Source organism: Lynx canadensis, chromosome C1, assembly GCF_007474595.2.
Source record: "Lynx canadensis isolate LIC74 chromosome C1, mLynCan4.pri.v2, whole genome shotgun sequence".
Classification (NCBI taxonomy): domain Eukaryota; kingdom Metazoa; phylum Chordata; class Mammalia; order Carnivora; family Felidae; genus Lynx; species Lynx canadensis.
The window spans coordinates 88,137,679-88,162,701 of record NC_044310.1 but is presented as its reverse complement, the minus strand read 5'-3'; the positions used below and the strand labels follow the sequence as shown (position 1 = coordinate 88,162,701).

Below are 25,023 nucleotides of genomic sequence, written 5' to 3'. Positions count from 1 at the left end.
TATGGAGGTCCCTTAAAAAATTAAAAATAGAACTTTATGACCCAGCAATTGCACTACTTGATATTTATACAAAGGATACAAAGATACTGATTCAAAGGGGCACATGCACACCAGTGTTTATAGCAGCACTATTGACAATAGCCAAATATGGAAAGAGCCCAAATGTCCACCAATTGATGAATTTATAAAAAAGATGTGAGGTACACACACACACACACACACACACACACACACACACAATGGAATATTACTTGGCAATCAAAAAGAATGAAATCTTGCCATTTGCAACAACATGGATGGAACTAGAGTCTATTATGCTAAGTGAAATAAGTTAGAGAAAGACAAATATCATATGATTTCACTGATATGTGGAATTTAAGAAACAAAACAGATGGACATAGAGGAAGAAAAGCAAAAATAAGATAAAAACAGAGAGGGAGATAAATGATAAGAAACTCTTAAATATAGAGAACAAACTGAGGGTTGCTGGAGGTGTGTTGGGTAGGGGGATGGACTAAATGGGTGATGGGCATTGGGAAGGGCATTTGTTGGGATGAGCACTAGGTGTTGTATGTGGGTGATGCAACACTAAATTCTCCTCCTGAAATAATTATTTTTTTTTAATTTTCTTTTAACATTTATTTATTTTTGAGACAGAGATAGACAGAGCATGAACGGGGGAGGGGCAGAGAGAGAAGGAGACACAGAATCGGAAGCAGGCTCCAGGCTCTGAGCCATCAGCCCAGAGCCCGACGCGGGGCTCGAACTCACGGACCGCGAGATCGTGACCTGAGCCGAAGTCGGACGCTTCACCGACTGAGCCACCCAGGCGCCCCACTGAAATCATTATTATGCTATATGTTAACTAACTTGGATTTCAATAAAATTAGAAAAATTATAAAAGAAAATAATAAAAGAAAATAAAATAATAAATGAATAAATAAATAAATAAGAAAAAAAAAGTTTGACTCTAGCACTGGCTTTGGCACTCTAATTCAGGTGACCTTTGATATTTAGAAATAAATGTGAAGCGAAAATAAGGATTCTCCATTTTTTTCTAGGGTATACCTATCATGAAAATGTCTTTTGGGGCATCTGCATGGCTCAGTAGGTTAAGTGTCTGACTCTTGGTTTCTTCTCAGGTCATGATCTCATGGTTTTGTGTTTGAGCCCTGCATCAGGCTCTGTGCTGACAGTGCAGAGCCGGCTTGGTATTCTCTCTCTCTCTCTCTCTCTCTCTCTCTCTCTCTCTCTCTCTCTGCTCCTCCCCAACTCATGCTGTCTCTATCTCTTTAAAAATAAATAAACTTAACAACAAAGAAAGAAAACGGTTTTCTGGTCTCTCTTTCCCTTTCTATCTGTCTCTGTCTCTGTTGTGGATATTATGTATTGACTTCCAAATTTAAAAGACTATAATTTAGTGTTATAATATATCCCTCATACATGCACATTTTCTGGTTCCCATCCTCCCAATTTGGTTTTATTAGTTAAATCCAAATTTACTGCCTTCAACATTATGTCTATGTAAACATCTTTTATTCTGAGCCAAGAATTTCAATATCTTTTTTAGACAAGAGTTTTTACCTTTCCAAGTTAATTTTTAAATTTACTTTTACTTGCTTGACATTTTTCAAAATCTACTAAACTTTTCTCCAAACTCCAACACTTCTCTCTAATGCTTTTTACTCAAATTATTCACATGGCCAAAACTGTCAGATAATGTATTAACTTTATTTTCCTAAAAAGACCTTTCTCACAAATCCCACTAATGTCCCAATCTAGTATTTACTGGTTTACTTCTAGCCTGGTGGAACCCTACTGTTCTGGGACTTTTTGTCATTATATTGAACATTCCCTTAGTTTCTTTTTGGTATTTAATTCTATCTCAAAACCTTATTTTCCTCTTTCTGGGTTGACTACCTTATTTTGGTAAAAAAAAAAAAAAAGGTACATGGGAGTTATAATATTTCAGGTTTTCATATGTGAGAAATATCTATTCTCTGCCACAAATCATGACTTGTAGTTTGGCTAGCTACAAAATTCTAAGTTAGAAATCATCCTCCTGAAGATTTTAAAGATATTATTCTACTGTGCTCAAGCTTCCAGTGTTGCTATAAGTTTTCTAATAATAGCTAACACTAATTTAGCACTTCCTATGCACCAAGTTTTATACTAGCCTACTTATTTCTTATAACAAACTTAAGAAAAAGTAGTATCCTTAATGACAGAGAAAGAAATTAAGATCCAAAGAAATTAAGTAGCTTGTCTCCTCCCCCCCACCTCAGTTTTCTGAAGTATTACAATATGCACTGCTCTCAATATTTCAATTTTTAATCTATATACAGTACTTGTATGCTTGAACTCACAATTGCCTTTTTCCTGTTTTCCCTATAGTCTCTTCAAAAATCACTGCAATTAAATGTTGAGATTCCTAGAATAATCCTCTAATATTCTTATCTATTCTATTTTCTATCTCTTGTCTTTTTCCTCTATGTCCTATTTCCTTAATTTTACATTCCAAATTTTCTATTGAATTTTTATTTTGGTTAGCACATTTTTAATTTCAGAAATCCCATTCATATGTATAAATATATTACTGTTTCCTTTTGTGTGTCTTAAACATTCTAAAATTTTCTTTATAGTATCACTTTCTTTTTTTGTTACATTTATTCTTATGTTCCTTATGGTTTTGTTTTTATTGTAAATTATATGTTTTTAAATTATCTTTTCCAAATTTGTTGGTGATTTTTAAGAATACCATTGATTTTGTACTGCTATCTTCTGTTTATCTTCCTTTCCTTCTTTTATAATTACTTAACATGGGCCATATGTCATTTAGTATTTTTTTAGGTTTATTTATTTATTTTGAGAAAAAGAGAGAGACAGAGTAAGAGGGGAGGGGCAGAGAGAAGGAAAGAGAGAGAATCCCAAGCAGGCTCTGCAACATCAGTGCATAGCCTGATGCCAGGCTTGAACTCTTGAACCGTGAGATCATGCCCTAAGCCAAAATCAAGAGCCAGACACTTAACCGACTCAGCCACCCAGGTGCCCCTGTCATTTAGTTTTTGATTATTAACAATTTTTATTATGACTAGGTCTCAATTCAGCTAAAGCTCTGTATTTGTATGTTTGGGTTTAGGGGGCCCATGTGAGCTGGGACAGCATCATTTTGTATATATTGTCTCAGGACACTTTTTTATCAAACCTTCTGTGTAAGCTCAAAGATCATTTATTTTCCTCATAGTACTTTTGCCTGTGTCTAAATATGTTTTTTAAATGAACAGAAAATCTGTATAGCTCATTACGAAGCTTTTTATTTTATAGGATTCCTTTGTGGCATTAGTGCATTTTGTTCCCCCAGGTTAACATGTAGAACTGGATTATCAAATCTGAGATCTTATTTTAGCATCAAGCTTTACTAATAATTTCAAAGATAGAGTTAATTAGGAGGTTTAGACAAAACAGAGAAAAGCCTAAGATATCAACAACAGCTCTTCAGGTCCCACTTCCTGCACTGCATATGAATATCTGGCTCAGAAAAATAGATTGGGTCTCTAAATAAGGAATATAGAGTTATCTCACACATAGAAGATTTTAAGATATAAAACATCTCCATTTTAAATCTAAGAGAGTTGCATAACTTATAAAATATCACCATGCTTCATAGATTCTAGATTCTAGTTCTTATAGGTAACACTTAGCCAGGGACCCTCTACAAAGGGCATTTCAGAGATAAGGTTTCTTCCTCCCAACCAAATATCAGTAGAAAATTTCCCCAGAAATCCAGGTGACAGGAAAATTAGACCAGGTCACCTACCTCCTATTTTTCCTCCCAGGACATCTGACAGTCAAGAGAGTTAAGAGATTTCAAGTCAACTGCTTTAATTACTTCTAGATAGCCCTAAATGACTTTATACAATTATCTGGCTGATCATCAAACATATTCCTTGCTACTACTTCCAACTCTTATTAACTTCTGTGGAAAAAATAATTTTTCTTTGTGGCTTTTCTATTCTCACACTATGGAATAGGATTTGTGTATAGTTCCAAATCCCTGGTAGCTCACTGTTCAAAGAAAGAAATCTTTGATTAGATTTTTAAGGTCAGAGACCACCATATTTCTAAGAAGTTTGTGCCATGCACAAAATCTGTTGGTACTATTTCCTCTATAGATTATTCCAAATTCCACTTGATTGGCATTTCTATTCAGGGTCTTATTGTTTATTATTTGCTCTGGAAATCTCATAGTTTTATTAGAGATGAATGGAATTATAGTTTTGCTCTTTTTATTTTCTGTTTTCACCAAAGAGGGTGGTTGGAGTATATTGTAATCTCCCAACATAAGAAAATGAAACATTGTTTTAAAGGCTTTCTACCTCTATAACTAAAATTTCTGTGATTTAAAGAAGTTTTGAAAAACAAGATTTTGCTTCAAACTCATGTATTTGATATTTTTGTAAATAAGCTTTTAAAAATTTGGAATTAACAAAGGCCCTATGTAAACTTCAAAAATATGCAAAAAGCTTTTGAAAAACAAATGTTTATATTTTTAAATAATTTTTGGATGCTATCTGTAAATAATTTATAGACAAATATAAGAGTGAATAAAGGACAAATAGGACTAAACTTTAGATTCACTTTTAACTATTTTAAATTAGTATCTACAGTGTGAAATTTTATATGCAGCAATAAGGAATTTAATTCATTTCAAAGATATAGTGAAAAATAACTGTATTTTACTATAAGCTCTTTTTTTACTATATATATATATAAGGTCTTTTTTACTGTATATTGAATTAACATATGTATATATTATAACATATATATATAACATACATATATATATAAATAACTGTATTTCACTATAAGGTCTTTTTTTTTACTATATATGTATATAAGGTCTTTTTTACTGGATATTGAGTTAACTTTTATATATATATATATGGAAAATAACTATTTTACATATATATATGTATAATCAACTATATATTGAATTGTTAATATTAACAATTGAAGGTTAATTCAATATATAGTTGATTATATATATATGTATATATATATATATATATATATAAAGGTTAGTTCAATATACAGTAATAAAGACTTACATATACATAGTAAAAAAAGACCTTATAGTAAAATAGTTATTTTTCATGTATATATATAAAGGTTAATTACATATATATATATATACACATAGATATACATATATATGTATATACATATATATGAAGGTTAATTCAATATATAGTGTGTGTGTGTGTGTGTGTGTGTGTGTATATATATTTGGGTTAACCAGGGAATAAGATGCAAAATTCTCTGATCTTCAGGCAAATGCTGGCCAGATTTCAGTAAATGACAGGCTCTTCAGAGCAAAGGCCACAAGTTCTTTATGTTTTTACCTTTCATACCTAGCATTTTATCTTGCTGGTAGTAGTCACTCTTCCAATATGTGTGCCTGGTACTGCTGTCAAAAATGTGCTAGATATAGTTAAACAATATCTTTTTATTATCATTTTTCTAATAATTAGTATATTTTAATTATAATATTGGTACTTTTTCATATGTACCATCTCATTAATCTCTATGGACTCCAAATGTTATTTTCAATGAGTTAAAAGAAAATGATTTTTTCTTGGAAGGGGAATAGAAAATCTTCAGCAAAATAACACTTGTCAAAAAGGAGAGAAAGAGAAAAGGAAATATCCCAAATTAAATTACAGAAAGGACTGGCATTGATAGATTACAAGTGCTTAAGATAGAATAGTCCAGAATTCCTAAAGTAACACCCAATTCTTATAAAATGTACCACTTGGAAACAGAGTTTCTATTTTACATCTCATTGCATCTGAAAAAGCAATCTTTTAGCACAGTCCCAACATCCTTTTTCAATTTCAATATGACATTTTATTCTGAGGTTAATAGATATTAATAATACATACAACCACAGAATACCAGCTACAGCAAGACACTAAATATAGAGAAGGTAATTCTGTGGCTTCTCTTCCATTATGACACTATCACAGGGCCAAAATCTGACCAGATGTAAGATGTTTATACTTTAACTTATTCAGTCCACAACTGCACCATAGAGCATCTGAGAAAGTCCCCCAGGGACAGTATTTTACTGTCACATCTTTCCTGACTTAGTTTCCTCTCTCACAGAATTTCATAGGAACAAAAGTTTGGAAACTATTGGTGTATCATTGCAAAAGACTTAAATAAGATAAATTATTAAGTGTTAATAATTATCACAGTACTGAGTTAAAGTATATTTCAAAATATAAGGATTTATGCATTTAAATATTGTAACAACAGTACTGCTAACCCATAAATACATTAAAGTAAATAAGTGAAACAAGAAGTCAATTCCCAGAATTATTTATATGTATGTGCTCAAGGGTAGGGGCTTGAAGCAGAGTTAGGTGCTTAAGTGAGTCCAAAATAACCATCCCAGATAGTCAAAAAAGGAACCAAAGAATAAGTCTGATGATTTAAATAATTCTAATAGCTCTCTAATTTCTAACAGAGAATGATGGATCCACTGAGACTTCTGAAGTGTTCCTGCTTGCCTAAAGATATACCCCCATTCTATTTTAGTGTTAAGCTTCTGTAGTGTTAACCTGCATTGATCTAATCGTTTGTTGTTCTGAGGATAAGATGAGATAATGAAGCTGTATCTTAGAAGTTAGTTTATAAGTTTAATGCCTATAAGAATTCATGAACCCAATGTATCCAATCTTAAATGTTTTATTTTTTTGTGGTGGGATTCCCAACATGATCAGAAGCTGTAATAATGTAGAATTCCACCAATGAAGGACTGCAAGGGACAAGTCTCCTCTCCCTTCCAAGAAATCAAGAAACCTTGAGGCAAGTAGTCATAGAAAGAAAGGCAAAACCTGATCGAAGGTTTAAGGGATCAGAGTAATTCTGAGTACCATAATATTGCCTCCATCTTTCAAATTTTTTTTCACAAGTTCCCATAGATTAAACTATGCATATAAATTGATAATCATTGTGATATATCTGAATTAAAAGGCAACACTGATTTGAGACTCAAGCAACATGTCATTGTTGGAGGAAAGGAATTCAAAACAAGGTTTTGGCATATCAAGAGCTTCCATCCATCAGTAAGTACATAAGCTCTATTAGTGGTTTTGGCATAGAAGTATGGCTTCAATACATCATGGCCTTTTTACAAAGAGGCTTAGCATCAGCAAGGAAGGGGTTGGCAATCTGTATTGGTCAAAAGACAATTTAACATTGTAGCTTAACAGGTACTGACGAAGCCATAAATACAAAGGAGAAAAATGACAGGTGTCACATGGTTTACAAGAATACATTCATCCATGAGATATGGCATTTGTTCTTCCAGACAGAGAATTTAGTATACTTTGAAGGGAAGTCTTCCTTCCTTTGAAGGAAACGAATGGCACAGTAATAGGTTTAGTCAGAGTCTTAAGACATACGATGAAATATATAAAACTTGGGACACATTTTCACTGAGATCTGGGGGTTAATATGAATGCTTAAATGAGAAAACAAAAATGCTGGTTAAATAGCAACTTAATTCAGCAACTCTGCTCTTTCAGGAAAAATAACAAATGAATTATGCATCTAGGATATAGTGAAAAATTAAGATTATAAGAAAGTAGAGGATCCTTGAAAGATGTGGGGACATGTGTGTGCAAGCAAGGTGATATAAGTGAGTCCAGAAATGGGGCATTTTGGAGAAGGACTGCAGAAGAAAAGCCCGCAACTGGTGTTAGTATGAATGGCATAGATTTCAAGTGACAAACACAATCAAAATGACTCAAGCACAATGAAAATGTGTTAGTTTTGTAACTGGGAAGTACACATACACAGATGACTTCAGACTGGAATTAGGAGCTCAAACATTATCTCTGTCCATCTCTTGGCTCCGCCTTCTTATGTCTTGGCTATATTCTCAGGCAGGCTTTTCTCATGCAGTAGCAAAGCTGTTCAAACACACTGTCAAGCTTACATTCTACCAGGTCTGCAAACTCAGAGAAAAAAGTAAGCACTTTTTTCCTAACAGTTTAAGCCAAAGACCCAAGGATGAGTCTTAATTGATTTGGCTTCATTTGTAAGCCTTATCAGAACCCAAACATTGTGACAGGGGAATGGAATGTGATAACAATCAGCATAGATCACATTCTTACCCCTGGAGATGAGATAGGAGGTCAGCTGTGTCTTCACAGAATGGGTGAAACATGGCCTCCAGGTGGTTTCTTAATAGGAAGGTGATGCACAGTTACCAAAAAAGGAGGAAAAGATGCTTGACAGCTATATACAATAAATATTCATCACATGCACATGTTGAAGATTTCTAGGTCAGGTGACCCCAGATTGTACTATCACTAAGAGTTATTACTAACTAAAATAATTAATTATAAAAGGAAATTATAAAATCTTAGAATTGCTGTAGAGGACAGTATGCATGTGTATGTAATGTCTAATATGTTGCTGATTCAGAATATCATATTTGTCCTGAAGTGTCCATGATAAAATTCACGTTTAGTTTTTTTATTTTATTTGTCTTTGATATTTTTCATTTGGATTGTTACTCCAAACTCTTTAGCTGTTAATGTTAAAGAAATAAACACCCATGTCTTTTGCCATATGACTTTGCAATTCCTATTATAATATAGAGTACATTTTCCCACTCAGCCAATTGATATTGAGCTTGACCATGTGTCTTGTTTTGACCAGTGGAATGCTTGCATATTGAGGCAAGCAAAGGTTTTAGATGTCCTTTCAAAGACTTGTTCCCTTGTATTTCTGCCTTGCACCATGAAAAGAACATACCTTGAGTGGCCACTGATTGAAGAAAGTGGATCAGATGTGACTTCACCCCCACAGCCAGGAGTCAAGCTCAGGTAAACCACAGCATGAAGGAGAGGCTAACCCAAATAACCTGCAGACTTGGGAGCAAAAACCATAATCATTTGTTACTTTAAATTACTGAGATTTTGAAATTGTTGATTATGTGGCATTACTATAGCAGAAAACTAAATATTAAAGTATTTACACTACTTGTGGGTTATATTCCACTGATTTTCAATATTGTATATTTTATAAAAATGGTGCTGTTAAAGAATGGTGCTGTTAAAAATAGTAAGAAAATGTTGACATGTAACAGTGGAAAATGAAATAGTAGGCAGTTACTGACAGTTAGTGGTTGGAAGACTTACCAAGAGCCTACTTACATATCTTCCCCATTATGATGTCAATAACTCACACCTCTGAGTTAAGACACCATATCTCCATATTTTTAAATAATTATTTAAATTCTTTTCATTAAAAAATTAATTCAGTTAATAAAAACTATATTAAGCCATTAACATCTACTAAATCTTTGGGGCAGTGAAAAGAGATAAATTCAATTTTCTTTGAAAACTCATTTCCTTTTCTCTTTTGGTTGTATACCAAGAAGCTGACACCACAGGTCTCACTGACCTCAATGGGAGAAGAGTAGTATTAGAAGCTGGACTAGAAGCCATCTTTTCTTTTTTGTTTTATTTATTTTTTGAGTGAGAGACGGACAAACAGAGAGAGACAGATCCTGAGTGGGGGAGGGGCAGAGAGAGAAACACAGAATCTGAAGTAGGCTCCAGACTCTGAGTTGTCAGTACAGAGCCCGATGCGGGGTTCGAACTCATGAACTGCGAGATCATGACCTGAGACCAAGTCGGATACTTAACTGACTGAGCCACCCAGGCACCCCTAGAAGCCATCTTTTCTAACAAAGTCACTTCCTATTCCCTCTCCATATTTATGTGACATTGTGGGAGTGGGGGCCGCTCCCTTTTTACTGTAGTACTTTCTGTGGCCACCCAGTCCAGATGTGCTAGTCAAAGCATAACTGCCTATGGAATAATGAAATGTCTACAATATGTGTTTATAACATTCCTCAGTAAGCCTTTTTTTTAATATTTACTGTAGTGAAATTAGAATCTCCTTTGAATGACAAACATGTTATTTTTTAAGATTAGTTAACAGCAACAAAAAGTTTTAATGGAAGAATTGTGGACCCTAAAATTGTAAAATTGCAGAATGCTCTTCTTAATGCATAATGGTAGGAGGAAAAGAAGACCAAAAATAATCATTAGGCAGGCAAAGGAATTCCAAAGAAAGCTAACCACTATAGAAAGTTCTGAAATTCTATTAAAATGTCACTAGCAAAGAATAATGAAAATATATAGATAGAAACTGTAATTAAGAAGCTATGTTTTCATATTCTTTTCCTTTTTTCTTTTTTCCTTTAAACTTGTTGATTTTAATACAAAATACTTATTCCCCTTCTAAAATACCAAAAAGCATGCAGATGGTTTTTCTCTACTTGTTTCTTTTCCTGAGGAATAGCTACATTTACAGAACACTTTGGTTTCACATTTACAGAACACTACCACTTCACTCACTAGAGAAAGTGGATAACATCTTCTTGATGTTTGGACAGAAATATTGGACACACTCCTCTTTCCCTTGTGAATGATTTACATGCTGATAAAATATTCTGTTTGTTTGTTTGTTTGTTTGTTTGTTTTCCTAGAGAGGCTTTGCTCCTCTCTAGGGGAGAGCCCTGCCCCATTTCAGGCTGTTGAGTGGGAATGCCTATCTAATTCTTCGGTTCACCATTAGAAATGCCACTTGCCCGTTGATACAAATTGTGTTCTCCTGTATCAGCTTTTTACTAGAGGTGATGTTTTGGTTTTTATCTTCCTTATTCTTGTTTGCTTTTTCAATTAGTTTGACTCCAAGACCCAGAAAAATGTACTACACATTGGGAAGCATCTAAGCCTGCATACAGTACCTCTAAAATATGTCCATATAGTATATCCAAAATTAAATCTCTATAAAATAAAACTGTATTTTTTGAGTGGAGTTAAGATGGTGGAGAAGTAGGGGAACCGGAATTCCGCTTGTCCCCACAGCTGTATTGAGGTCAGAACGCTTGGAATACCCAGGCATAGAGGCTGCAGAGTGACAAAAAAACTTCCACAGGTGGAAAGAGACAACTTGGCAGGACAAGTTGCGTGTTTGTGAATTGGGAGAGATAGAAAGAGCAGCATAGTCATGGAGTGGGGGAACGATGTTGGTGGAGAAATAAAAGGAAGAGACGGGAGGCTGTAGAAGTGTGGTATTGTATTTGGGTAACAGAAAAACCTCTCTGGACCACAGACTGGGGAATGAAAAATACAAAGATACCAAGAAAGCCAGTTTCTACTTTGCAAACAGCCTTAGGAGATACAGACTAGAGTTATCAGAGTTGCGTGGCTTTCTTCACACTGGAGCCGACCATGTGCGAGTGCCTGCAGAGGAGAGGAGTCAGCCCAGGGACCTCTTCACCAAATGCCACCCCTCCATGCTGGTAACTGCTTATCTACTGGAGTGAGATGGACACTGATGGAATCATACGGCCTCTTCTCCAGACGAGCACAGCCACCGGTTCCAGGCACCAACAGACAACTGTCCAGTTATTTTGTATGTTAGTCTGTTGTTGTTGTTGTTTTCTCTTTTCTTTTCTTTCCATCTCTTCTCTCTTCCCTTTTTTTTCCTACCCGCCCCCTCCTTTTTTTTTCTTTAATTTGGAATCAAGCTCACAGTTTATGATTTGATTTTTGGTCAATTCCTATTATTATATATCCTCTTTGTTCCCTTTCTCTGTCCTCGTTGTTTGTTTAAAATCATTTTTATTCTATTCTTTTTACACATTTTCTGTATCTCCTTCTTCTTTATTTTCCTCTCTCTCACTCTCTGGATTAAGACTTATAGTTTCCCTGATTCCCTGTCTTGTTTTTGTTTTTTCTTCCCCCCCCCTTTCATTTTTCTCTTTGTACCAGATAAGTCTTCCCCTCCAACATACACTTTTTTCCCTTTTTTCCAGGGTTACTGCAATGAAAAAATCAAAGCACACCTGGTGAAAGGTCCAAACAATCCCCCACTGTGAGCAGTGGGATAGAATAGCCAAAGACACAACAGAGTGCATGCAACACACTCCAAAAACACTTCTTGAAGTGCTAGGCCCTGGAGAGAGGATGACCCCTTTTTAATATAGTAGTACTCACAGGTGTGGGACACATAACAAGCTATTAAAACACATAAAAGACAGAAATTGGAACACAGGGAGATTTGGGAAGAATGGAGTATCTCTGGATAGAAAGGAAGCTCCACATTCCTTCCCTATACCACATCCTATGCATCTCTTCAATCTGGATGTCCTTATCATATCCTTTAATGAACTGGTCAACAGAAATAGTCTTGGAATATGAAAAAGAACACAACAACTGAGAAACTTTTAGCATGACAAAAAGCGGTCATTGGACCATCAAGAACCCAAGTATTTTACCCATTTGAACCACTTTTGCTTTTGGAGCAATGGGACACTGAGGTAACTAAGACACAGTCTATCATAAATACAGTTGTGTCTGATTCCTCCTAAGCCATCCATAGCAATGTCAGCGTAAAGAACCTCCTTTTGGAGGAGAGGCTAAGATGGCGGCACAGCATGGAAGCTTTTTTTGTGTCTCTCAACCCTGAAACACAGCCAGATCAACAATGAACCATCTGGCACACCTAGAAAACTGATCTGAGGATTAACACAGAAATCTGTACAACCTGAACCACAGAACTTGGCAGGTACATGGCACGGAGAGGTGAACCAGCAGGGAGAGAAGCCACAGAGGGCAGGGAGCTGGTTTTGCTTGTGGAGAGAGGTTGGAGACAGGGGAGGGGAGAGTATGGGAAAAGCACCCCCCCCGCCAAAAGTATCTGGAGAGAAAGTGGAAAAGTGGAAACAGCCACAGGGACTCAACAAAAAAGGGATAAAGGAGAAAGGAGAGGGTTTAAATTTCATTAAGACTATACACAGGGAGTGCAGAGTCTGAAACTCCACAGGTTGATACCTGGCGGTGCTCTGGTGGGAAGGGCAAATCCCTAAGAGCAGAGAGCAAGCTCCAAGGGGTCCATGGGCCACTGGAGAGTGGCACTTCCCCTGCAGGGAGGACATTTGGTAGAGGCTGTGAGGCCACCCCACAGGCAAAGGTCCCAGCAGACACCAGAGAACAATCACATTCACTGGTGTTGGAATAAGGAGGTTAATGAAGAAGCCTGGCACTAGATGGTGTTGTGATTTTCCATAACGCCTGAAATGCTGCTGTTACAAAATCACACGAACTTTTTCTGGGGTGGGCTGGCACCCAGTCGCAGTCTCTGGGTACCAGCAGCAGCGCAGTCTCACCAACGTTCCTGGGGGCAGGCTGGCACCTGGTCATTGCTCAGTTAGACCCTCCCCCAGAGGATCTGAGCAGCAGTTCCTCAGAAGTGAGGGGTTGAAGGAAGGGGCCAACATGGAGGAGAAGTAGGGGGATCCAAAGTTCCCATGTCTCTCAAACAAAGCCATGTTGACACCAAAGAATTTTGAAACCCAAGCTTCTGGGAGGAAAAGAGGCAGATTGTTTCCAGGGACCCACCTGGACAACCTAATGGGCCACAGGTGGGGAACCTTCAGGGAACGACAGCAGGCCCACAATAGAGGCAGGACCCGCCTACAACCATCCACGTCCCTCCGCACCTGGTAACTGTGTATCTACGAGAGTGGGATTGACACCGATGAACCAGACAGCCCCTCCTCCAGAACAGCATGGTTGCATTGTCTGGTTTAATTCTCAGACAATTCTTATTATATAGATATATTCTTCCTTCCTTTTCTTCTTATCTCTTCCCTCCTCTAGTCTGGTTTCTCTGGTTGTTGTTTGTTTAAGCAGACATATTTAATCTATTCTCTTGATACATTCTACATATCCATATTTATTTTCCTTTCTCTCTCTCTGGATTAAGCCATATGGTTTCTCTACCTGGTCAATTTTTATTTTTTCTTTTTCCTGTCCCTGTCATTTCTCTCTTTGCATGGGATAAGGCCTCTTCCATCAGCACCACTTCCACCCTGTTTGTACTTGTAGCTGGTGTTTCTGGTTTTTTGTTTTGGGGGTTTTTTGAGTGTTTGCATGTGTGTTTGTTTGGTTTTATTTTTTGTTTGTTTTTTTTTTGTTTGTTTTTGGTTTTTTTTGTTTGCCTGTTTTCCTTTCCAGGGCTACTTCAACGAACAAATCAAAGCACACCTGGTGGAGGGTCTAAAACATCACTACAAGTAGAGAGATAAAGTAACCCAAGTCACAACAGTAGACAGCAAATAACTCACTCCAAAAAACACCTCCTGAAGGGCCAGGCCCTGAACAGTGCATGACCCCTCTTTAATATAGTAGTGCTCGCAGGTGCAGGACACATAACAAGGTTTTAAAATGAATAAGGAACAGAAAACTAGCCAAAGTGATGAAACAGAAGATTTCTCCTCAAGAGAAAGTCCAGGAAGAAATGACAGCTAAATAATTGATCAAAACAGATATAAACAATGTAACTGTTGAACAGGAATTTAGAATAATAGTCTTAAGATTAATTGCTGGGCTTGAAAAAAGCATGGAAGACAGCAGAGAATCTATTGCTGCAGAGATCAAGTAACTAAAAAAATAGTCATGATTAATTAAAAATGCTATAAATGAGATACAAAATAAATTAGAGGTGGTGACAGGTTTGAAGAGGCAGAGGGGAGAATAGGTGAAATAGAAGATAAAATAATGGAAAAAGATGAAGCTGAGAAAAAGAGAGATAAAAATATTCTGGATCATGAGAGGAGAATTAGAGAACTAAGTGATTCAATGAAATGGAACAATATCTGTATCATAGGAGTTCCAGAAGAAGAAGAAAAAGAAGAGAGAGAGAAAGGGGCTGAAGGTGTACTTGAATAAATCATAGCTGAGAACTTCCCCAATCTGGGGAAGGAAACAGACATTGAAATTCAGGAGGCACAGACAACTCCCTTCAGATGTAACTTGAATCAATTTCTGCATGACATATGATAGTGAAACTGGCAAAATACAAAGATAAAGAGAGAATTCTGAAAGCAGCTAGGGATAAACAGGTCTTAACTTACAAGGGTAGACACATAAGGGTAGCAGCAGACATATCTATTGAAATTTGGCAGACCAGAAAGGAGTGGCAGGAAATTTTCAATGTGATAAAAAGGAAAAATATGCAGCCAAGAATCCTTTATCCAGCAAGCTTGTCATACAGAATGGAAGGTGAGATTAAGGTTTTCCCAAACAAACAAAAACTGAAGGAATTCATCACCACTAAACCAGCCCTACAAAAGATCCTAAGGGGGACTCTGTGAGTGAAATGTTGCAAGGATCACAAAGTACAGAGACATCACTACAAGCATGAAAGCTACAGATAACATAATGACTCTAAACTCATATCTTCAAATAATAACACTGAATGTAAATGGACTAAATGCTCCAATCAAAAGACACAGGGTATCAGAATGGATTAAAAAAGAAAAAAAACCAAGACCCATCTACTTGCTGTCTACAAGAGAACAATTTTAGACCTGAGGACACCTTCAAATTGAAAGTGAGGGGATGGAGAACTATCTATCATGCTACTGGAAGTCAAAAGAAAGCTGGAGTAGCCATACTTATATCAGACAAACTAGACTTTAAATTAAAGGCTGTAACAAGAGATGAAGAAGGGCATTATATAATAATTACAGGGTCTATCCATCAGGAAGAGCTAACAACTATAAATGTCTAAGCACCAAATTCGGTAGCACCCAAATATATGACAATTAATCACAAACATAAGGAATCTTATTGGTAAGACTGTTGTAATTACAGGGGAGTTTAATACTCCATTTATAGCAATCGACAGATCATATAGACAGAAAATCAATAAAGAAACAATGGCCCTGATTGATACACTGGACCAGATGGACTTGACAGATCTATTTAGAACTTTTCATCCTAAAGCAGCAGAATACACATTCTTCTCGAGTGCACATGAACATTCTCCAAGATAGATCACATACTGGGTCACAAAACAGACCTCAATAAATATAAAAGAATTGACATCATATCACACACACTTTAAGATCACAATGCTATGAAACTTGAAATCAACCACAGGAAAAAGTCAGAAAACCTCCAAAAGCATGGAGGTTAAAGAATATCCTACTAAAGAATGAATGGGTCAACCAGGCAATCAGAGAAGAAATTTAAAAATATATGGAAACAAATGAAACTGAAAATACAACAATCCAAACCCTTTGGGATGCAGCAAAGGCAGTCCTAAGCGTAAAATACATTACAATCCAAGCCTATCTCAAGAAACAAGAAAAGTCCCCAATACAAAATCTAACAGCACACCTAAAGGAACTAGAAGCAGAACAGCAAAGACACCCCAAACCCAGTAGAAGAAGAGAAATAATAAAGATCAGAGCAAAAATAAACAATATAGAATCCAAAAACAAAAAACAAAAACAAAAACGAAAAACAAAAAACAGTAGAACAGATCAATGAAATCAAGAGTTGGTTGTTTGAAAAAAATAAACATAATTGATAAACCTGTAGCCAGGCTTCTCAAAAAGAAAAGGGAGATGACCCAAATAGATAAAATCATGAATGAAAATGGATTTATTACAACCAATCCCTCAGAAATACAAGCAATTATCAGGGAATACTATGAAAAATTATATGACCAACAAACTGGACAACCTGAAAGAAATAGACAAATTCCTAAACACCCACACACTACCAAAACTCAAATGGGAAGAAATAGAAAATTTGAACAGATCCATAACTAGTGAAGAAATTGAATCAGTTATCAAAAATCTCCCAACAAATAAGAGTCCTGGACCAGATGGCTTCCCTGGGTAATTCTACCAGATTTTTAAAGGGTTAACTCTTTAATACTTATCCTTTTCAAGCTGTTCCAAAAAATAGAAATGGAAGGAAAACTTCCAGACTCATTCTATGAAGCCAGCATTACCTTGATTCCCAAACCAGACAGAGACCACACAAAAAAGAAGAATTACAGGCCAATGCCCCTGATGAACATGGATGCAAAAATTCTCAACAAGATACTAGCAAATCGAATTCAACAGCACATAAAAAGAATTATTCACCACGATCAAGTGGGATTCATTCCTGGACTACAGGGCTGGTTCAATATTCACAAATCAATCAATGTGATACATCACATTAATAAAAGAAAGGATAAGAAACATATAATCCTGTCAATAGATGCAGAAAAAGTATTTGGCAAAATAAAGCATCCTTTATTAATACAAACCCTCAAGAAAGTTGGGATAGAAGGAACATACCTTAACATCATAACAGCCATATATGAAAGGCCCACAGCTAATATCATCCTCAATGGAGAAAAACAGAGCTTTCCCACAGAGATCAGGAGAGCTTTCCGCCTGAGAGGAATTTCCACTCTCACCACTGTTGTTTAAGATAGTGTTGGAAATCCTAGCTTCTGCAATAAGACAACAAAACGAAATAAAAGGCATCCAAATTGGCAAAAAAGAAGTCAAAATTTCACTTTTTGCAGATGACATGATACTCTATGTGGAAAACATGAAAGACTCCTCAACCCAAAAACTTCTAGATCTGATACAGGAATTCAGCAAAGTCGCAGGATATAAAATCAATATATAGAAACCAGTTGCATTTTTAGACACCAATAATGAAACAACACAAAGAGATATCAAGGAATTGATTCAATTTACAATTGCACCAAGAACCGTAAAATACTAGGAATAAACCTAATCAAAGATGTAAAAGACCGTATGCTGAAAACTATAGAAAGCTTATGAAAGAAACTAAAGAAGACACAAAGAAATGGAAAAACATTCCATGCTCATGGATTAGAACAACAAACATTGTTAAAATGTCAATACTGCCCAAAGCAATTTACACATTCAATGCAATCCCAATCAAAATAGCACCAGCATTCTTCACAGAGCTAGAACGCACAATCCTAAATTGTGTATGGAACCACAATAGAGCCCAAATAGCCAAAGTAATGTTGAAAAAGAAAACCAAAGCTGGAGGCATAAAAATCCTGGACTTTAGACTATTACAAATCTGTAAGCATGAAGACAGTATGATATTGGCACAAAAGCAGACACATACATCAATCGAATAGAATAAAGAACCCAGAATTGGACCCACAAACATATGGCCAACCAATCTTTGACAAAGCAGGAAAGAATATCCAATGGGAAAAAGACAGTAACTTTAGCAAATTGTTCTGGGAAAACTGGACAGCAATAAGCAGAAGAATGAGACTAGACCACTTCCTTACACCATTCACAAAAATAAATTCAAAATGGATGAAAGATCTAAATGTGAGACAGGAAACCATCAAAACCCTAGAGGAGAAAGCAGGAAAAGACCTCTCTGACCTCAGCCGTAGCAATTTCTTACTTGACACGTCTCCAAAGGCAAGGGAAATAAAAACAAAAATGAACTATTGGGACCTCATCAAGATAAAAAGCTTCTGCACAGGAAAGGAAACAATCAACAAAACTAAAAGGCAACCAACAGAATGGGAGAAGATATTTGCAAATGACATGTCAGATAGAGTTAATGTCAAAAATCTGTAAAGAACTTACCAAATAAACTCAACACCCAAAAACAAATTCAGTGAAGAAATGGGAAGAAGACATGAATAGACACTTTTCCAAAGAAGAATCAAGATGGCAAACAGACATGTAAAAATATGCTCAACATCACCCATCATCAGGGAAATACAAATCAAAACCATACTGAGATACTACCTCACACCTGTCAAGTGGAACAACTTAGGAAATGACAGATGTTGGCGAGGATGTGGAGAAAGGGGAACTCTTTTGCACTGTTGGTGGGAATGCAAACTGGTGCAGCAGCTCTGGAAAACAGTGAGGAGGTTACTCAAAAAAGAATTATGCTATGACCCAGCAATAACACTAGTAGGAATTTATCCAAAGGATACAGGAGTGCTGGTTTGTAGAGGCACATGTACCCCAGTGTTTATATCAGTGCTATCAATGAAAGCTAAATTATGGAAACAGTCTAAATGTCCATCAACTGATAAATGGATAAAGAAGTGGTATATGTATATACAGTGAAATACTACTCAGCAATGAAAAAGAATGAAATCTTGCCATTTGCAACAACGTGAATGGAACTGGAGGGTATTTTGCTAAGTGAAATAGGTCAGTCAGAGAAAGACATACCATATGTTTTCACTCATATGTGGAATTTGAGAAACTTAACAGAAGACCATAAGGGAAAGGAAGGAAAAATAAGTTACAGAGAGAGAGGAAAACCATTAAGAGACCCTAAATAGAGAACATACTGAGGGTTGATAGGGGTGGGGAAAATAGGTGATGGGCATTGAGGTGCTGTACATGTGATCAATCACAGGAGTCTACTCCTGAAGCCCAGACTACACTATATGTTAGCTAGCTTGAAAATAAATTATTAAAAAAACATTAAAAATATTAAAAAAACAAACAAAACAAAAAATACTGTATTTTTCTGAAACATTCTCTTTCTAAGAAAAAATACTGAAATATTAGTCCTTTTCCCCATCCTTTCTAGGCCTTTTTGTTAAATGCATACACATTTCTTTATTGTTTTTTTTTTACTTTTAGAACAAAAAGCAGAAAATATAGCAATTGCTTTTGTTCTCAAATGAAAATTATAGAAGTTTATTTTCATTGAAGTGGGATTTTACTGGATAGAATTCCATTTTTTAATTTTAAAACATATTAATACTCATGACATAGGGAAGCATTTTTTTTTATGAACTTTCTTCTACTAAGCCAGCAGTATTGTAAAAATCATTAGTTCCTGGCAGATTGAGGGGCTTTGTGTAGTTTTATAGTATGCTTGAGGTGTCACTTGATTGACAGTTAAATCAAGGGATAGTTCTATTATTTCTATCCCCAATGACATAAAAATAGTAAGCAGGAAGCAGGTTGTCATTCAAAACCAATTATTTCAACATATGACAATAGAAGTCTGGAGTGACGACTGACAAATACAGGTTCATGAAAATCTTAAACCATTCAAAGACTGGCAGACCTATATGAAAGTGGACTGAAGAATTCAGTTTTGTTTAAACTGCATAGCTGGGAGCTGGTGTGAGGAGGGAAGCAAACCAAAAAGGTAACATACAGTAAAACTTAATAAACTAATTCTGTATTAATATAAGGAATGATAGTTTCTACAATTTCATTATCTTGCATAGATAGTGATATCCTTTATATTCACAAATATCATTGCTGGTGTCAATATATCAAATCTAACAGGAAAATCTTGACAGAAAATGCATTCTGTTGTTAGTCTTACTCTACCTTTCCAACCTATTTTCCATTAGTATCCCATGAATCCCCCGCTCTCCAGCACTAATCAACTGATATATTCACTGCCATACAGTCTTCAGTCCCTTGGGCTTCTGCCATACCTTTTTTATTCTTGATATATCCCTCCCTCCTTTCTCTTTCTTACAAATCCTCTTTATCTATATGAAGACCTTCCTTTTCCATCAAGCTTTCTCAGACCATTTCAGCACATGCGTTATCACCCTCCTTTGAAATCAAACAACCTACTATCCACAATTTATTATGCATAACTTTAACTATTTTTCTCTAGTTTCTTTAATGTATCATATAGTTATATTTTTTTCCCAATGATACTATATACTTAAACATGGATAATATATTTCAAAGTAACTAAAAGAGTGCTATGCACTTAACTAATATGTTACATTGATTGACGTGCATTTTGTTTATTACATAGAGATTTGTTGAATCTTTATTTGTAGCTCTTATAGCACATGTAAGATTATAATACACAAAGCTGAGGCTGAAGTTTCTCATAGAAGAATTCCTACAGAGAGAACCCAGAACTGAATTAGAAACATTATAGTCAAGATAAGAATTTTCTGTCAACTTTCAGCCAACGGCATATAGGTTGAACCTGGCAAAATTTCACATTAGTATAGATGTTACTTTCTGCTCCAATTCCAATGTTTTGTGGGTTCCCCCCTGTTTGAGTTAGATTTTAGGCAAATATCAAGTTGCCAGCCCTCAGCATTAAGAGACATATCTTTACTGAAGAGATAAAGAAATGTGTATTTAACCAGAAATAGTGGTTAATATATTATATGTAATTTCTCATTCAATACACCAAACAAAAAAGCAGATACTAGTTTCATTTTACAGGTGAGGAAACTTTAGTTTCAGAGAGGTGTTTTTAAAATGTCCCTTGAATTGATTATGAAAATATAATGATTTCATGACTCCAAACAGATCCTTAAAAATATCAAAGAAAAAATAATGAGTTGGATTTGACAAATTTACAATTATAGAGAAATAATAAGTATCACCTTTTATTCTAGTGTAAGTGGTGCTGTATGAACCTAAACCCTTTCAACACACCTATTTTTACCTAAGTAGGTTATGTGAGTGGCTCTAAGCCACACTTTTTCCCCCCCGAGAGTTTAAATTCAGTTCAAGGACAAAAAAAAAAAAAAAAAAAAAAAAACCAACAAGCAGACTGTGTATTTGCTCATCTGTCCCATTTCTTGGGAAAGACCTTTAAAAGTCTTTTAATATATCACTTACCCTTCTGTTTTTGTTAAGCACTGTTTTTATTGGAGTTCTTAGATGATTTCTTCTAAAACCTTAGGATTTTCTGCAACAAACTATAAGCTACATCTGATATATCTAGATTTTTCTGCTTTATATTTACTTTTTTTTAGAAACTTATAAAAAAAAAAAAAAACAAGAGAAAAATTGAGATTCACTCAATAAAACTAGCCCTGAGTTAAACCCCTGAAATTTTTTTCCACTCACTTCCAAATTGGAAGAAAGAATTTATTTTAACATATCCATAAGAATAAAATACAAATCCTCAAAAACTTTGATTTAAATACTTAGATATTTTACTATCATTTGCAAAACCTGTCTCATTTATCTCTTACATCACAGAAAGTGATCTCTTTAGAGATCTGGTTTATTGAACGTAAGTGTCTTTTTGGAAGCTCTTATCATGTATTGGTCTAGCATCTAGATATACTTTATTTGGAAGTTTAATGATAATAATAATGATACTAATAATAATAATGTTGACATTACTCTGGAAAGTCACTGATCTTTTCTCAATCATTCTTTGTAATCATATTCTGTGATGATGTTTAGTGGTTCACTTTTAACGTGGAAGTGAAAGGCTAACCGTGAAAAATAATTTTTCAACATAGTTATTTTCCCTTCCATGAAAAGAGAAATAACTCAATGTTCACATGAAGAATTGCCTCAATACATAAAATGAAACATCTAAAGGAAGAAACTGTTAACAAGTTTCTTGGTATGAGAAATCACTAAGTACATAACATAAGTGGATTTCAAATGTATTATATCCTGATCAGTGTGGCATCATTTTCCCCGTGTCAAGAATATTAGGTTGGAGACTTCTGGGTGCCTCAGTAGATTAAGCGTCTGACTCTTGATTTTGGCTGAGGTCATGATCTCACAGCTTTTGAGTTCAAGCCCTGTATTAGGCTCTGCACTAACAGTACAGAGCCTGCTTGGGATTCTCTCTCTCACCCTCTCTTTCTGCCCTTCCCCTGCTCTCACTTGCTCTCTCTCTCTCAAAATAAATAAATAAATTTTAAATAAAACTTTAAAAAGGAATGCTAGGTTGATATAACAGGGGCATAGCTAACAAAAAAATTGACTGCTCTTATAACTTAAAGATCTTGAAAACTTATGAATTTTAGGGTTTTTTTTCTATTTCTTGAAAAAATGCCATTGGAATTTTGATGGGAATCTTATTGAATCAATTGACCACTTTGAGTAGTATGGACATTTTTTTAGATGTTCATTTATTTATGTTGAGAGAACAAGAGTGCAAGCAAGGAAGAAGCAGAGAGACACAGAGAGAATACCAAGCAGGCTCCACACTATCAGCACAAAGCCTGATGCAGAGCTCAATCTCACAAACTGTGAGAGCCAAAATCAAGAGACGACACTTAAGCAACTAAGCCATCCAGGTGCCCGGGTAGTATGGACATTTAACACTAATTTTTCCAAACCAAGAACACAGGATATCTTTCCATTTATTTGTGTCTTCTTCAATTTCTTTCTTTAATGTCTTATAGTTTTCAGCATATAGAATTCTTCCACCTACTTGGTTAAGTTTATTCCTAAGGATGTCATTGTTTTCCAGGCTATTACAAATGAGATTGCTTTCTTAATTTTTCTTTTTGAAAGTTCATGTTAGTGTATTGAAATGCAACTGATATTTGCATGCCTAATTGGTATCTTGCAACTTATTAAATTTATTAGTTCTAACAGTTTTTTTGGTGAAGTCTTCAGGAGTTTCCATATATAAGATTATGTCATTTGCAAACAGAGACAATTTACTTATTTTCTGATTTGGAAGCCTTTTATTTTTCTGTCTTGCCTTATTTCTCTGGCTAGTACTTCTAGTAGTATGTTGAATAGAAGTGGTAAGAATGGACATCCTTGTGGGGAATAAGCTTAGAAATTCCCTGGGCTTACATCAATGGGTTAACAAGGCATAAAGAAATAAAAAGCCATAGGATGCTCACACCTGAGTTTGGGTAAACAAGATTGGCACCCCAGGAATAAGGAGGCTAAAGGCACCAAAAATAGGGAGGTGCAAAGGCATGCCAGAATAGAGACAGGGTGCAGAGCACCCAGAATAGAGAAGGAGGGGCAAGGGCCCCAGAGGCGTGCAAAGACACCCAATACAAAGGTATATGAGGTAAGCGAGATTAGACGTTCAGGGAAGAAGAGCCCCTCAATTTAGTACTATAGCAAAAAGCTGCTTTCACAGGAGGAAAGGACCAAGTTAGGTAAACAGGTAAGTTGCCCTATAGACTGCTGTGCTGCAGGGGAAGCAGCCCAGAGCAGAAATGATTAACAAAAGAAAAGGTGCCTTGTTAACTCTGAGGTTATTCCCCCTATCTTCCTTATCCCCGAGGCTAGCTACAATAAACAGACATGGGGCCTCCTGCCTGCCGTTAACAACTGCCCATCTGCCCATCTGCCTGGCGCCAGGATTTTGTTTTATATTGACCCAAATCCTAAACACCGTATACCTTCAAAACCCACCTTTTCCCTCACATCCCCAAGTTAATGTTCCCAGTTTTTTTGTCTTTTTGTGCATGCCCATCATGTTTGTAAGCCTTCTGATCTTAGTAAATACAGGGCAAGGACCCTTATTCGGGGCTGTTGTCTTTTCCCAGATATTAGCCATCTCTCGGTTTTCATTCTCTTGTCTTGCTAGACAAGAAAGAACTTTAGACCCATAGTCTATGACACATCCTTTTCTTGTTCCAGATTTTAGAGGAAAAGCTTTCAGCTTTTCATGATTGAGCATGATGTTTGCTGTAGGCTTGTCATATGTGGCTTTTATAATGCTGTGGTGCATTCCTTCTATACCTAATTATTGAGAGATTTTATCATAAAAAGATGTTGAATTTTGTCACATACTTTTTTGCTTCTATTGAAATTCAATGACATTTATGACCTAACAAATCAGGGTTAACCAGGAATTAATTTAATTTGGGAAGAACTGGGGAGGGAGTCATTGATTTGTTAGTTGGAAGACATGTAATCTGAGGGGAGTAATCTAAGCAGAAAGGGAAATATTACTAAATCAGAAGAGAAAGAATAATGAAAGAAAGAATAAAAAGAATAAAAAAGGAAATGGTATTATTAACACAAGTGAGAAGAATGGCCTTTGGTAGAATGAAGTACACTTTCTTCATTATGACAGGCAGGAAGAAGAAAATAACAGGGGCAAGTACAGATAAATTTACAGGTAAAAAGAAGAGACAGATTCACAATTATGGTTTTATTTTATCACTCAAGCATAAGGAAAACAACTGAGAGTTATAAGACCCAGATGAGATCCTTACCAAATTACACATTTAAAGTCAAGGTGAAGGAAAATGAATAGCTAGAGGATCAGGAAAAACATCCAGAGCATATGGTGTAATGAAAGTCCTAAATAAATAAATAAACTCATACTGGGGGTTAGGAAATGAAAGAAAACACACACACAAAAACATCAAGTTAAAGAC

General features: G+C 35.7%; 1 long non-coding RNA gene across 1 annotated transcript; it reads right to left on the bottom strand.

Moving 5' to 3' along the window:
- Positions 1-6,734: 6,734 nt before the first annotated feature.
- Positions 6,735-9,186, bottom strand: LOC115522254. The gene is made up of 2 exons (XR_003971304.1): positions 8,830-9,186; positions 6,735-8,252 (listed from the first exon to the last, which is right to left on the bottom strand). It is a non-coding gene; the product is annotated as an uncharacterized LOC115522254 (long non-coding RNA).
- Positions 9,187-25,023: the final 15,837 nt, after the last annotated feature.